The sequence below is a fragment of the Euleptes europaea genome, chromosome 14 (assembly GCF_029931775.1).
Source record: "Euleptes europaea isolate rEulEur1 chromosome 14, rEulEur1.hap1, whole genome shotgun sequence".
In the NCBI taxonomy this organism is placed as follows: domain Eukaryota; kingdom Metazoa; phylum Chordata; class Lepidosauria; order Squamata; family Sphaerodactylidae; genus Euleptes; species Euleptes europaea.
In genome coordinates, this window is record NC_079325.1 from 2091633 (window position 1) to 2108377 (window position 16745).

The window sequence follows — 16745 nt, forward strand, 5'->3', positions numbered from 1 at the left end:
GGTAATGAATATTTCATGCTTTTCAGAGTAATCGTATCCTTGGAAGAGCAAGGGGGGGTTTCTCTGTGTGTCTGTCTAGAGTCGGGAAAATCAGTCAAAACATTTATCAGAAATCTGTATAACCAGGCTAAGCACTGCCGAGAGCTAATCTGTGCAGAGCTAATAAGACTGAACAAAGTCACCACGGACTTGCCACGGGCGGTTCCGATAAGGATTTGTCACAGGAATTGCAGGTGAGGTCTGAGCAGCCTGCGGGGAGTAAGATGCAAATGTTCCAGTTTAAAACCCTTGGACCAGGCGGAGTGCCGCTGACGGCCTGAAAGGAGAGTGCAGGGAGGCCTCGGTCCAGCTCAGCTCCTGGCTGTGTTGGGGTGGGGCGTAAGGAAAGGTCAGCCTCTGAGTCATGCCAAAACGGCAGCGCGCCTCCACAGAAACCGGCTATTTTTACACTGCGGAAGCCAAGCAGGGGTGTGAGTGGGAAGAGAGGCGGCAGCTCTGGACCTGGTCTGGTACTGATTTGACTAGGGCGGAATGCACCCCATAGGAAGGGACCCAAAGACAGAGTGAAGCTCTTGTGGGGCACCCAGACTGTACCTAGCACCACCACTATGTTTGCTTATGTGGAAGAAGAAGAAGAGTTGATTTTTATATGCCGACTTTCTCTACCACTTAAGGGAGACTCAAACCGGCTTACAATCACCTTCCCTTCCCCTCCCCACAGCAGACACCCTGTGAGGGAGGTGGGGCTGAGAGAGTTCGGAGAGAACTGTGACTGTCCTAACGTCACCCAGCTGGCTTCGTGTGTAGGGGTGGGGAAAGAAATCCAGTTCACCAGACTAGCCTCCGCCGCTCATGTGGAGGAGTGGGGGATCAAACCTGGTTCTCCAGATCAGAGTCCATCACTCCAAACCACCGCTCTTAACCACTACACCACACTGGAGGGCCTTTTGTTCAACCCTTGGCATCTCAGGTTTAGAAAAAGTGCTCTGTTTGAGACCTTGGGGGTCTGTTGGCATAGATGCTGCTAAGCCAGTTAGCAGTGAATGACTTGAATGCAGTGTAAGTTAGAGGTGTGCATTTACTTATTAATATTTAGTAAAACATTCACACCCTGTCTTTCATCATGGTTCAAGGCAGCTAAAGTGAAGTGAAACTAATCCAAATCCAACCCAAGCAGCCCCTCGCCCACTGTTCTCATTGCTATAACCCCTTAATCAAGTCTGAGGACATTAATCCTCTGCATATTCTCTGGAGCTGCCTTCACGAATGCTTTCTGTTTCAGTTCCATGAGGCAGTGAGGGATAAAAAGTGACTTGGGATGGGTGCCTGACTGAGACGTCGTCCAACCAGAAGGGTTTGCTGATATTCCCACCTATTGTTGTGCCATCTTACTGGGTTTCTGATTTTTTAAGGGGTTTCTCAACTTGCTTGCTGGAATTATTTCTTAATCTGCCGCTGCACCTGCCAGGCAAAGCTTTGCTTGTGCTCATTGGCTGGCGGGCCTGTGCAGACTGATGAAAGAAAGGATAGAGGCAGAGGCCCAGATTGCGTGACTCTCCCCCCATCGTGCCTGCCCTGCAGGCTATGACAGAGACAAATATTTTTCCTGCCTGCCAGTGAATTCAAGCAGGGTGAAGCAAACTGGGAGAAGCACAGGCGACGGCTTCGCAACTCCAACAGTGAGTATACACAGTGAGGGGAAAAAGTATTTGATCCCCTGATTTGCCCGTTTGCCCTCTGACGAAGAAATGACCAGTCCATAATTTTAATAGTAGGTTTATTGTAGCTGTGAGAGACAGAATAACAACAGGAAAAACCCCAGAAACCCAGAAGACAAAAGTCAGAGATTGATGTGCATTATAATGAGTACAATAAGTATTTGATCCCTTATCAACCAGCCAGATTAGGGTTAGGGTTAGGGTTCTGCTGTTGACAGAAACAATCAATCCATCAGATTCCAAACTAGCCACCATGACCAAGACCAAAGAGCTGTCCAAGGATGTCAGGGACAAGATTGTAGACCTGCACAAGGCTGGACTGGGCTACAAGACTATTGCCAAGCAGCTTGGTGAGAAGGTGACAACCCTAACTCTAACCCTAACTGTCAACCTCCCTCGGTCTGGGGTTCCATGCAAGATCTCATCTTGTGGAGTTGCAATGATCATGAGAACGGTGATGAAGCAGCCGAGAACAACACGGGGGGAATTTGTCAATGATCTCAGGGCAGCTGGGACCATAGTCACCATGAAAACAGTTGGTAACACACTACGCCGTGAAGGACTGAGATCTTGCAGAGCCCGCAAGGTCCCCTTGCTCAAGACAGCACATGTACAGGCCCATCTGCAGTTTGCCAATGCACATCTGAATGACCCAGAGGAGAACTGGGTGAAAGTGTTGTGGTCAGATGAGACCAAAATCGAGCTCTTTGGCATCAACTCAACTCGCCGTGTTTGGAGGAGGAGGAATGCTGCCTACGACCCCAAGAACACCATCCCCACAGTCAAACATGGAGGGAGACATATTATGCTTTGGGGGTGTTTTTCTGCTAAGGGGACAGGACACCTTCACCGCATCAAAGGGACGATGGACGGGACCATGTATCGTCAAATCTTGGGTGAGCACCTCCTTCCCTCAGCCAGGGCATTGAAAATGAGTCGAGGATGGGTATTCCAGCATGACAATGACCCAAAACACATGGCCAGGGCAACAAAGGAGTGGCTCAAGAAGAAGCACATTAAAGTCCTGGAGTGGCCTAGCCAGTCTCCAGACCTTAATCCCATGGAAAATCTGTGGAGGGAGCTGAAGGTTCGAGTAGCTACACATCAGCCTTGAAATCTTACTGACTTGGAGAGGATCTGCAAAGAGGAGTGGGACAAAATACCTCCTGAGATGTGTGCAAACCTGGTGGCTACCTACAAGAAACGTCTGACCTCTGTAATTGCCAACAAGGGTTTTGCCACCAAGTACTAAGTCATCTTTTGCAAAGGGATCAAATATTTATTTCACTCATTATAATGCACATCAATCTCTGACTTTTGTCTTCTGGGTTTCTGGGGTTTTTCCTGTTGTTATTCTGTCTCTCACAGCTACAATAGACCTACCATTAAAATTATGGACTGGTCATTTCTTCGTCAGAGGGCAAACGGACAAATTCAGCAGGGGATCAAATACTTTTTTCCCTCATTGTAAACACACCAAACCAGATGGAATGTGCAGAGAAACCGGGGAAGAACTTCGTTTTAAACCCATCCACAGCACATGGGTGGAAGAAGAAGAGTTGGTTTTTAAATTTTGATTTTCTCTACCTTTTAAGGAGACTCAAAACAGCTTACCATCTCCTTCCCTTCCTCTCCCCACAACAGACACCTTGTGAGGTAGGTGGGGCTGAGACAGTTTGGAAAGAATTGTGAGTAGCCTGAGGTCACCCAGCTGGCTTCATGTGGAGGAGTGGGGAATTGAACCCGGTTCTCCAGATTAGAGTCTACTGCTCCTAATGACTACACCACGCTGGCCAAGTCTTGCCTCTCCCAAGCTTTTCCTGGTGCTTTTAGCATTTTTCTCCAACCCAGGAAGGCTAGAAAATCAGGCAGCGTTTTGAGGAAAATGTATTTATTTAGTAGAAATGCAGAAACCCACCAAGCAAAGTAAGGCAGAGTGGGCCAGGGAATACACTTTGCCCAGATGTGCAGTTTTAGTTTTTAAAAATAAGGAACCTGGGAAAGGAGATAAAATTTCTAGAAGAGACTGCCAGGAACTCTGGCACATGGGACCCCTCAAGTGACGGGGCCGATGGTTCAGATTTTTTTTTTTTGAGAAACAAAAAAGAAATATTTGTGTCCTTGAAACCAATAAAGAACGGAATGAACAGTCCAAACAGGCTATTAATGCTGGTCAATAAAATAAAATAATTCATGAACAAAATAAACCTTACCCCAACAAGATGGTTATGCAGATCGTAACAGGAGGCAGCTTCATTTTCAAGGTGTGATTTTTAAAAATTATTCATACAGGACTTGATTGCATGAAATCAACTTATCCTGAGTCAGGCTGTAGGTCTGTCAAAATCAGTCTGGTTTCCTCTGACTCCAAGGTCTCAGGTACAGAAAGGTCTTTTATATGACCCTCCTGATCCTTTTAGCTAGAAATGCCAGGGATTGAACCTTCTGCATGCAGAGTCGGTGCTCTACCACTGAGATGAACAAAGCTGTCCTGGTGGAGCACAGGGGGAGAAGTGGTCCTGCAGATTTGAGGGACCAAGGCCATGAAGGGATTTGTATGTGACAGTCAATTGGGCCTGGTAATTGATAGGCAGCCAATGGAGTGACTGCAGCATGGGAGTGATATGCATGTTCTGCCTCACTCCCAACAATAACGTAGCTGCAGCGTCTTGAACTAACTAGAGTCTCTGTATTGACTTGGAGGTAGGGTTGCCAGGTCCCTCCTGGTCACCAGTGGGGAGTGGGGGTAGGATTGCCTGCTCCAGGCTGGGGAACTCCTGGAGATTTGGGGATGGAGCCTGGGGAGTACAGGGACCTCAGTGGGGTGCAATGCCAAAGACCCCACCCTCTAACACATCCATTTGCTCCAGGGGAACTGATCTCTGTAGTCTGGTGATGAGCTGTATTTCCAAGGGATCTCCAGGTCCCACCTGGAGGTTGGCATCCCTGCTTGGAGGGAAGACCTATGTAGAGTACATAGGTCTAGCTGGCAGGAGCTTTCTACACTCTTGGGAAAGAAGCCTTTCTCGACCCTGCTAGGACAGCTCTTTGGGCCTGCTGGTCGCAAAGACAGGAGCTCAGCCTAGAGGGGAGTGCAGGATTTAGGCGCCCCCCCCCCCGTGGTGGTTTCTTGTCTCTGTGAGGAAACAAGAACATAAACCCGACATGATGATGTCCTGGTGAGGGAAAGTTCCTTCCTTTTTGCTGTCTTCCGCATTTATCTCTGGGTGGGGGGCTAACCTCTTCCTTGTACATTTGTTTCCCATCCTAAATCCAAGGAACTTTCCCTTGTCCTTCTTTGCAAGCAAGATTAGCCCCAATCATCCAGCATTGGGGGAAGGAATCTCCTTGCGGCTTCCTCTTTCCCATTCGAAAATGTAAATAGTCTAATAGGCATCCTATTAGCGCTTGCTAAAAGGCCCGTTGTTCTGGCAGAGAAATCTCTGGATCCCCTCTCAATTAATCTTTTGCTACAGGAGGCTGATGCTCACCTCCTGATGGAATGATTGGTGGATCAGAAAGGAGAACACAAACAGCATGAAAGAAGGAAAGAACCTGCTCGGTGGAGCCTCTGTCTGGGTAACCCTGAAGAGAGAGAGGGAAGGAGGGCAGAGTTTGGGGAGGGGAGGGACCTCAGAGGGGTATAATGCCTCAAGTCCACCCTCCAAATCAGCCATTTTCTCCAGGGGAACTGATCTCTGTAGTCTGTAGATCAGTTGTAATTCCGGGAGATCTTCAGGCCTCACCTGGAGGTCGACAACCCTAGAGGGGAAGAAAGAGGTAAAACAGTTTCCCTGTGGGTAGCTGGTCACCTGTTGATGTGGTGCATAAGTTCTTCAAAGGTATCTCTGAACATCTCTTGCCTTGAAAACCTGATGAGGGGCCGCCATAAGTTGGCTTCAGCTTGACAGCACTTTCCACTACCATCCTGAATAATTTGGTGTCATCCACATTCTTGGCTGCCCCACTGCCCACCCCCAATTCCCAATCATTTAGCAACAAGTTAAATAGTCCCAGCCTCAGCTCTGCTCCTTTGTGGGACCCACGGCTTCTGTCCTTCCTTGTGCAAAGTCCCTCCATTCACGGCTACTCTCTGCTTCCTGCTCCTTAATCCGTGGCTGTAATTGATCCAGAAAAAGACTGGACCTCTTATCCCACTGCTTATATGCAGTGCAAGCCTAAGCAAAGTTTCTCCAGTTTAAGCCCACTGAAACGAAGGGGACTAGACTGGACAAGCCCTGCATAGGACTCCACTGGCAGGAGCCTTTGGTGAGAGATTTTGTTAAACGCTTTTTCAAGATCCAAGTATTTAGCATCTCCCGGCTTGCCCTACCTGCCCACTTGTTGACACTGCCAAAGATTCTAAAATGCTGGTAATGCAGAACTGCCCTTTGCAGAAGCTAGGTTGATTCTTCCTCAACAAGCCTTGTTCTACTATGTACTAACCATCTGAGTAGTAATAACACTTTCCACCTATGCACATGGGCCAGTTTTGCATCCTTACTAAGAAGGAGGAGCTTAGTGAGGAGTTGCATACGTTCACAAGAAGATCAGCAGCTTTGCATCTGGGGCTTTAAGAGCGGGCGCTCCCTGGCCCTAGAGACTTGCTAATTCTCAATCTGTCAGTTAGCTGTAAAATGGCATCCTTTGTCCCCTCCGTTTGACAGAGGTCCTCGGAAACAATGGGAGTATCTCTCCGACATCTTCCATGGTGAAGGCCAGTGCTGAGAATTCATTTAGCCTCCACATTCATTCCCCTTGTCTGTGTGCCCCAAAGCCAAGACTGAGGCCAGCGGAGTGCATTTCGTTTTGTAACTAAATGAATCTGGCTCACATAGTACCTGCTGGAGTGTTGTCTGGAGATACGGAGAGGAGACAACATTTAAAACCTCATTTGAGTGAACACAAAGAGAGGACTCCAGGGTGGAAGGAGAATTAATTAATCTCACTCTGATGCAGATACTTTTAATTAAATGTAAGTGTATGTTCTTTTTTTAAAGTAGCTTAAAAAAACCAGAACCTGAGCCTTTTGTGTAACTTTGTTGGGTGGTGAGACACAGAGTTAGTGAAATTATTGAAAAAATGAAAATCCTTTAAAGCAAGATGGGAATATTTCAAATCAGCACAAATTGGTTTTGTGCTTATGGATTTAAGTGGGGGAGCATTATCCGCATTCTATAGGAATGCTTCCACTTTCTGAAGTTATAGGTTGTTCCTGCTAGGCAGGTCCTTTTGATTTCAGGGGTGCCATTTAGGGAATGCCTTGACCTGGAAAGCTCAAGCTAACCTAATCTCGTCAGATCTCAGAAGCTAAGCTCGATTGGCCCTGGTTAGTACTTGGATGGGAGACCACCAAGGAAGTCCAGGGTTGCTACGCAGAGGCAGCAATGGCAAACCACCTCTGCACATTTCTTGCCCTGGCCTGGATAGCCCAGGCTATCTTGATCTCACTAGATCTTGGAACCTAAGCAGGGTTGGCACTGGTCAACATTTGGATGGGAGACCGCCAAGGAAGTCTAAGGTTGCTATGGAGCGGCAGACAATGGTGAAACACCTCTGTTCCTCTCTTGCCATGAAAACCCCATGATACCATAAGTCGGCTCTGCCTCAACAGTACTTTCCACCACCACCATTTAGGGAATGTCTGGTAGGGAGTTTCCTGCCCCATGTTCCTGTCCAGCTGCCCAGCCTCACACAACTGCTCAGGTAATGGGGCCAGCTAAGAAGGCCTCCATAGTAAGTGGGTATGGGGAAAGCACCAAATTTTTTTGTTTTAAAATAATATATGTCTTGGTATTTAACATTGTTATGCTTGCTAGGCAGTGTTTTAAAATGTAGCTGCAGCAAGCGCTTGAACATGGTGGGGTTTTTTTGCAGTTTAATCTTGCATGTAGCCAACATCCCTGCTATGAATCTAGCCACACCCCACCGAACATCTGAAACAGTGTGTGTGTGTGTGTGTGTGTGTGTGTGTGTGTGTGTAAAGTGTCATCAAGTCACAGCCAACATATGGTGACCCTTCATGGGGTTTCCAAGGCAAGAGACTGGGTTGCTATAGCCTGTTTCTCTGCAGCAACCCTGGACTTCCTTGGCAGCCTTCCATCCAAGTATTAACCAGGGCTGACCTTGCTTAGATTTCAAGATCTGACAAGATTGGGCTCGCCTGGGCCATCCAGGTCCGGGCACCCCACCCAGCATCTGAAATGGTATTCCTCAGCATTTCCTAGCTCTGCAACAAGTTGAAGCCCCATCCTGCACTGGTTTCGCCCAGGAAAGCATGGTCCAGGAGGTTAGAATCATAGAATAGAATCATAGGATCATAGGGTTGGAAGGGGCCACCAGGGTCATCTAGTCCAACCCCCTGCACAATGCAGGAAATTCACAACTACCTCCCCCCACACCCCCAGTGACCCCTACTCCATGCCCAGAAGATGGCCAAGATGCCCTCCCTCTCATCATCTGCTTAAAGATGTAGAATCAGCCTTGCTGACAGATGGCCATCTAACGCCTTCTTAAAAACCTTCAGGGAAGGAGAGCTTACAACCTCCTGAGGTTCTCATGATATCTTTACTGACAGGGCCTCCATGGGGTTCCATGCTCATGCGGCACCCTGCTGTATATGGGCAGGGCCATCTTATTACATAGGGATTGTAACTTGGTTTGTTCTTTGCCCGTGAAAGTTGCAGTGTAAAAGGATTTTGAGTGATGGGGCTGGGGGGAAAAACACTCCTTAGGACCTTGGGGAGCCAACTAGATAAATCCTTCCCCCCCCCCCCAGTGTGGTTCAGTTGAAGGTTTATTTATTTATTTAAGACATTTATTAGTGACCTTTCTTTCTTACGGAGCTCAAGGCAGCTTATGATATAAATAGAATACACAAAACAGAGTACATAAAAATACACCAAAACCAAAATGTAAATTCACAATATAGGAATATTGTCGAAGGCTTTCACGGTCAGAGTTCATTGGTTCTTGTAGGTTATCCGGGCTGTGTAACCGTGGTCTTGGAATTTTCTTTCCTGACGTTTCGCCAGCAACTGTGGCAGGCATCTTCAGAGTAGTAACACTGAAGGACAGTGTCTCTCAGTGTCAAGGGTGTAGGAAGAGTAATATATAGTCAGAAAGGGGTTGGGTTTGAGCTGAGTATTGTCCTGCAAAAGTATTGTCCTGTAAGTATCAAGATAATGTGCTAATGAGGGTATGGTATGTTAATATGGAACCATTGTATCCTGAAGTGATCTGTTAATGTGTGTAATCCAAAACTAATCTGTATGGCTATTGTTGAATGTTGTCTTTGTCTGGAGGTTTTTCAGGGCAGGAAGCCAAGCCTTATTCATTCTTAAACTCTCCTCTTTTCTGTTAAAGTTGTGCTGATGTTTATGAATTTCAATGGCTTCTCTGTGCAATCTGACAAAATAGTTGGTAGAATTGTCCAGTCTTTCAGTGTCTTGGAATAAGACCCTGTGTCCTGTTTGTGTCAGTCCATGTTCAGCCACTGCTGATTTCTCAGGTTGGCCAAGTCTGCAGTATCTTTCATGTTCTTTTATCCTTGTTTGTATGCTGCGTTTTGTGGTCCCGATGTAAACTTCTCCACAGCTGCAAGGTATACGATATACTCCTGCAGAGGTGAGGGGGTCTCTTTTGTCTTTTGCTGATCGTAGCATTTGTTGTATTTTCTTGGTGGGTTTAAACACTGTTTGTAGGCTATGTTTTTTCAAAAGTTTCTCCATCCTATCAGTGACTCCTTTAATAAATGGCAAGAATACCTTTCCTATGGGAGACTGTTTTTCTTGAGTTTTCTGATTTTTGTTTGGTTCAATGGCCCTTCTGATTTCATTCTTGGAGTAGCCGTTTGCTAGCAGTGCGTGATTTAGATGGTTAGTTTCTTCCTTGAGAAACTGTGGTTCACAGATCCCTCTTGCACGGTCCATTAATGTTTTGATTATTCCTCTTTTCTGTCGGGGGTGGTGGTTGGAGTTTTTGTGTAAGTAGCGATCTGTGTGAGTTGGTTTCCGGTAGACCTTGTGACCTAACTGAAGGTTTGATTTACGGATGACAAGGGTATCAAGAAATGGGAGTTTACCCTCAATTTCCTTTTCCATGGTAAACTGAATGTTTGGATGGATATTATTAAGATGGTTTAGAAAGTCCATTAATTTTTCTTCACCATGGCTCCAAATGGTAAATGTATCATCTACGAACCTGAACCAGACTGTAGGTTTGTAAGTTGCTGATTCTAATGCTGTCTTTTCAAAATATTCCATGTAAAAGTTTGCTATTACTGGACTGAGTGGACTTCCCATAGCTACTCCATCAATCTGTTCATAAAATTCTTGATCCCATAGGAAATAACTTGTTGTCAAACAATGGTGAAATAAGGCTGTTATATCTTCTGGAAAAGTCTGGTTAATCAATGAGATTGTGTCTTTAACTGGAACCTTGGTAAAGAGGGATACAACATCAAAACTGATTAATATATCCTTTGGATTGAGTCTTAACGGACTGATTTTGTTGATGAAGTGAGTTGAATCTTTGATGTAAGAAGTGGTTTTTCCAATGTGGTCCTGTAGGAGGGTGGTCAAATATTCTACTGCGATGCAGAGACACTGGAACCATTCCATCTTTTCTCACAAGTAAAAGAATCTTTAAAACTTCACGAGCTAACCGCATTTATGACCATCTAGAACGGGCTCTCTTACGAGAGAGAATTCACACTACCCGCAGAGAACTTGCTGCCACAGACAAGGAGTTGTTTTCCTTACATATCAATACTAGCCACAAAATGAGAAGCCATGATTGGGACAAGATTGATAATCTCACCTACAGAAAAATGGAACAGGGGTTAACCAGCCATACTTCCAGACAGAAGCAAAAGTTTAACAAATTACAGGAAAGAAGACAGAACAGTCCAAAACTTGACAACAAACGGATTATCTTCAATCTGACAGACCGACAACTCTCACCTGAAGAAACTTCCATCTTAGCTAAGGGAGGAAACTTTGCAGTCACTCCCACCCAAATTCCAGTGGAAGACATCATTGCAAATGTAGAATCTGCCATTCGTAATCTACCTGAAGAAGATGCTGAGGAAATAAGAGGAGAGACAGCAAGAATTCTACGAAAAGCAAAGCCCCCTGCTAGCAATATAACACGCAAGGAGAGAAACGCCATCAAGACCCTCAATGCAGATCCAGAAATCATTATTCTACCAGCTGACAAAGGCAATGCCACAGTGATCATGAAAACAGAAGAATACAAAAAGAAGATTGAGGAACTTCTGGACCCTGCCACATACAAAAAACTAAAACGAGATCCAACTTGCAAAATTACCAGGAAAACTAGCATTCTGATCAAGAATTCCACTCTTCATCCCGACACACACAGAAAACTATGCAAGACTGAAGCACAACCACCACGATTATATGGACTACCTAAAATTCATAAGGATTCCGTTCCACTCCGACCCATCGTGAGTGCCATTGGTTCCCCAACATATGAATTAGCTAAATATTTGACCACCCTCCTACAGGACCACATTGGAAAAACCACTTCTTACATCAAAGATTCAACTCACTTCATCAACAAAATCAGTCCGTTAAGACTCAATCCAAAGGATATATTAATCAGTTTTGATGTTGTATCCCTCTTTACCAAGGTTCCAGTTAAAGACACAATCTCATTGATTAACCAGACTTTTCCAGAAGATATAACAGCCTTATTTCACCATTGTTTGACAACAAGTTATTTCCTATGGGATCAAGAATTTTATGAACAGATTGATGGAGTAGCTATGGGAAGTCCACTCAGTCCAGTAATAGCAAACTTTTACATGGAATATTTTGAAAAGACAGCATTAGAATCAGCAACTTACAAACCTACAGTCTGGTTCAGGTTCGTAGATGATACATTTACCACTTGGAGCCATGGTGAAGAAAAATTAATGGACTTTCTAAACCATCTTAATAATATCCATCCAAACATTCAGTTTACCATGGAAAAGGAAATTGAGGGTAAACTCCCATTTCTTGATACCCTTGTCATCCGTAAATCAAACCTTCAGTTAGGTCACAAGGTCTACCGGAAACCAACTCACACAGATCGCTACTTACACAAAAACTCCAACCACCACCCCCGACAGAAAAGAGGAATAATCAAAACATTAATGGACCGTGCAAGAGGGATCTGTGAACCACAGTTTCTCAAGGAAGAAACTAACCATCTAAATCACGCACTGCTAGCAAACGGCTACTCCAAGAATGAAATCAGAAGGGCCATTGAACCAAACAAAAATCAGAAAACTCAAGAAAAACAGTCTCCCATAGGAAAGGTATTCTTGCCATTTATTAAAGGAGTCACTGATAGGATGGAGAAACTTTTGAAAAAACATAGCCTACAAACAGTGTTTAAACCCACCAAGAAAATACAACAAATGCTACGATCAGCAAAAGACAAAAGAGACCCCCTCACCTCTGCAGGAGTATATCGTATACCTTGCAGCTGTGGAGAAGTTTACATCGGGACCACAAAACGCAGCATACAAACAAGGATAAAAGAACATGAAAGATACTGCAGACTTGGCCAACCTGAGAAATCAGCAGTGGCTGAACATGGACTGACACAAACAGGACACAGGGTCTTATTCCAAGACACTGAAAGACTGGACAATTCTACCAACTATTTTGTCAGATTGCACAGAGAAGCCATTGAAATTCATAAACATCAGCACAACTTTAACAGAAAAGAGGAGAGTTTAAGAATGAATAAGGCTTGGCTTCCTGCCCTGAAAAACCTCCAGACAAAGACAACATTCAACAATAGCCATACAGATTAGTTTTGGATTACACACATTAACAGATCACTTCAGGATACAATGGTTCCATATTAACATACCATACCCTCATTAGCACATTATCTTGATACTTACAGGACAATACTTTTGCAGGACAATACTCAGCTCAAACCCAACCCCTTTCTGACTATATATTACTCTTCCTACACCCTTGACACTGAGAGACACTGTCCTTCAGTGTTACTACTCTGAAGATGCCTGCCACAGTTGCTGGCGAAACGTCAGGAAAGAAAATTCCAAGACCACGGTTACACAGCCCGGATAACCTACAAGATCACAATATAGGACTCTTTTAATCAAATGCCCTCCTAAGCAAAACCATCTTCAGCTACCTCCGAGAGATGGAAAGTGAGAGGCCAAGGTGCATCTCCTTGGGGAAGCTGTGCTGTAATCATGGGGCTGCCACTGAAAAGGCCCTCTCTCATGTACCCACCAAACAAACTTCTTTGATTGATGGGGCAGTCTGGAGGGCCTCTCCCTGTGACTTTAATTCCCAGGCAGCAACGTAAGGGAAAAGGTGCTCCTGAAGCAACCCCAGTCCCCAACCCCAACCTTGTAGAATGCCTCATGATTCTAACTTCTGTCTAGAATCATGCATCATATGTGAGCAGCAATTAACATGACCTTTTCCGCATTCACAGACAGACTTTTGGCAGAAGCCAGTGCAAAGCACAGCTCATTGCAGGGGAGAGGGAGAGCGTGTCCCATCCCTGGGCAAGCCAGCAAGAGCCCCACCTCCCCCTGGAGATCTCACACTTTCTGCATCGATTCTCTGTGCTGCCGTCTTTGCTTCCTTCTTCAAGAAGCAGCTCCTATAATTTGAGCTGTGAAAATGCACTCGGCAGATCGAAGTTGCGGCTGGTGCCTGCTTTCTCCCGGCTCTCCACAGCCGGCGGCCCTTTGCCAATATGAAACAGGTTTTGCAAACGAGTTTGGGCAAGCTGCTAAAGCAGAACCCCTGGCAGAAAGGGGGAAAGAAAATGGGGAGGGGAGGGGAAGCTCCATCCCAGGAGCTGGTGCTTCCTTCTCATAAGAAGCTGCAAGTATAAGCTCCTCTGCTGCTCCGTCTCTCAAGCATTCTCTCCTCACCCTCGTCCACACTTCCCAAAAGAGATCCATAGCTGTGACATTTGCCCATGGGGTGCCGCGGGGATGGTAAATTGTCAGTCCCTGCACTGAACAAGCTGGGTTGATGTCTCAAGAAGTCTGTGGCTGATTCCACTGGTTGCACTTTCAGTTTCTCTCTTGCCACCAAGGTACAAGGATTGGCCCATTTGGAAACTATGCCCTGCACCTTAATTGGGGCATTTTCAACTCTGATAAACTGGTGAGTTTATTGTAGAAGAAGTGCTCATTGGATGGTTCGTTTAAAAAGAAAAAAAGAAAAAAGGACTGATCTAGGTCGAGATGGCCAGGCAAGTAGAGCTCAGCTGCATAAAACCTGTCCTTTTTTGTCTATGGAGTCCTCAATCACATTACTGTCTGGCTAACCTGGCAAAATCCAGGTCATCCATCTGTAATGGGAGCTATGATATCACTAATCTTTTCTTGCTGAGTTTGCAAGCTAACCTAGAATTCAAGCACTTCTCAACAGTCGATGAACTTTCTTTGCTTAGAGTTACTTTCATCTTGGACAGTTAATTGGAACAGTTACAGGAAAAAAGTTAGATTAATTGATTTTTAATAGAGGTTGAGATTGGCCTTAGATGTAACTCATATGCACATGCTGATTGGCTTATTTGCACTTATGTTGATTATCTCGTATTTAGTTATGAACCAATCAGTTATGTTAGAACAGACAGAGAAAGATAAGCCTGAGAATGAGACTTTTCTATAAATATTCCCCACTCCTACACATGAAGCTTGCTGGGTGACCTTGGGCTAGACACTGTTCTCTCAGAACTATCTCAGCCTCACCGACCTCAGAAGGTGCCTGTTGTGGGGAGAGGAAGGTAATGCGATTGTAAGCTGCTTTGAGACACCTTAAAGGTAGAGAAAAGTGGGGTATAAAAACCTATTCTTATTATTTTTCTATGCAGTCCTATGTCAAGCAAATCAGATTTCTGTGGATGGAAGTCTCAGAAGAAGACTAGGTGAGATTTCTTGGTGGGTAATTTGGGCTTTTGATAAACCCTAAAAGCAGCTAGACAACAAGCTGAAACCTGATTTGCTTTTAAAGCTATTTTTTGATATAATATGATTAAACAATGCTAGGAGCTTTGATAATTTTAGCATTTATCTTCACAATAATTGTAGGGTTAACTTTTTCATGCTTGTGTTTCTTTCCTGTCTTACTCAATAACAAGAAAATTTTCTTATCACAAGAAAAGATAAAAGTTTCAACAGGTGTTCTGGTAGTTTGCTGGTTAATAGTTCAAAGAACCGAACCCCCCTTACTCTTTTGTATTATCAGAGTTAAAGTTTGTTAATCACCCTTTAATAGATAAATCCTGGAGAATTCGGCTGCTAAACAGTTTTACACAAGCAAAGCCTTTAAAAGTGTTTACTGCAGATCCTCTAATTGGATGCAGGAGGGAATCTCTCGTTACACATCAGTGGAAGGTAGAAACTAATAACAGAAGCCAAAATAAGGGAGCCCAACACAATCTGCTGGTTAAGATTACCCCAGGGCTGATACCCCAGGGCTTCCTGGTTCAACTGCAGTTGGTGATGGGAATGTCCTGTTACAGTTCTACTGAGAGCCATTTCAGCTTATGGGATAAGAGTTAGAGCAACAAGTCCGGAAATCCCAGGTTTTAATCTCACCTCTAAGAATGTACCGGGTGCCTGAAGGCAAGCCATTATCAGCCTCCCTTGCAGGGATGTTGTAAGGACTGTAACAAGATCACATATATGAAGCACTTTGAACACTGAAAATGCTATATATATTTATCATCATCATCATTCTCTCCAATATCCTGTGTGTGTGTTAAGTGCCGTCAAGTCACTTCTGACTCATGGCGACCCTATGAATGTCCTATCTTTGACAGCCAATATCCTACTGGATATTTAATTCAGAGGGAAGTAAATGGCTCTCCCAGGATGTGGAATGGTATGGTATAGCCCAGTCTCAACAGATCTTGGAAGCTAAGCAGGTGTGGTACTTGGATGAGAGACCACCAAGAAAGACTCTGCAGAGGAAGGCATTGGCAAACCACCTCTGCTTCTTACTTGCCTAGAAAGCCTCTTGCTGAGGTTGCCATAAATCAGTTGCAACTTGACAGCACATACATACAATCACACATACATGACTCGTAGAGATCTCACAACATTGTTCTCCTCCTCCAAAAGATTTTTCTGGATTTCCTCTGGATGCAGACTGCTCCAGTGAATAGAAACTTGGAAGAACAATTTGTATTTTTCAAAAATTGGCAGTAGGGTAAGGAAAGGGATTTTCCAAACAACAATCTAAGTTATTGGTTTTTGATACAGTTTCACCTGTGTGCCTGGAGAAGTGTGGGTGCATATCTTAACACTGCTGAATGCAAATCTGCAAGATGGCAGTCACACTTTTAAAAAACGCACTCAGATATTAAATCAGGGAGAGGGATGATAATAGTAGGATAAGAGCTGTCATCAGTCTGGAAAGGGGTGGTTTCACAATTTACAATATACCGAGTAGCAGCTTTTGTGTAGATAGTGTTTACAATGTGCTTTTGGACAAAGGCAGCTGTGACTCCTCTGCCTTGTATTCGTCTGCCTTTACTGTGCTTCCAGAGATGCAATGTGGGTGTAGGAAGGGGGGAGATCATGCTTGTCAGAAAAGAACTGCTATGGCTCCTTCCCGGAACAGGGTTCTCACAGCCAGGTCTTCTCCTTTGCTGTGCTGTTGACGGTCTTCTTCTTTCTTCCATCTCACACATTCCCCGGCCCCTGTGGTTGTTCTGTGGAATGACTACTTGCTATCCAGTCTGTTCCAAGAAAATGCCTGCACTATAAGGATGAATTTTCCACTTTAATTGATGTAGCTCGATACTTTGTGAAGTAATTCTAGCACTGGGCCTCAAGTTCACATTTTAATGTAATGTACAGTCTCTCACACATGAAGGTGAGACCTTGGAAAAAAGCACAAATGGAGTTGCGTTTTCTTCTGTCTGCTCCATTTTAAAAGTGAGGAAATCTGAGATCTGAATTTTAATATTTCAAGGTGCTCTGGGAGACTCACAGGGCCATCCACA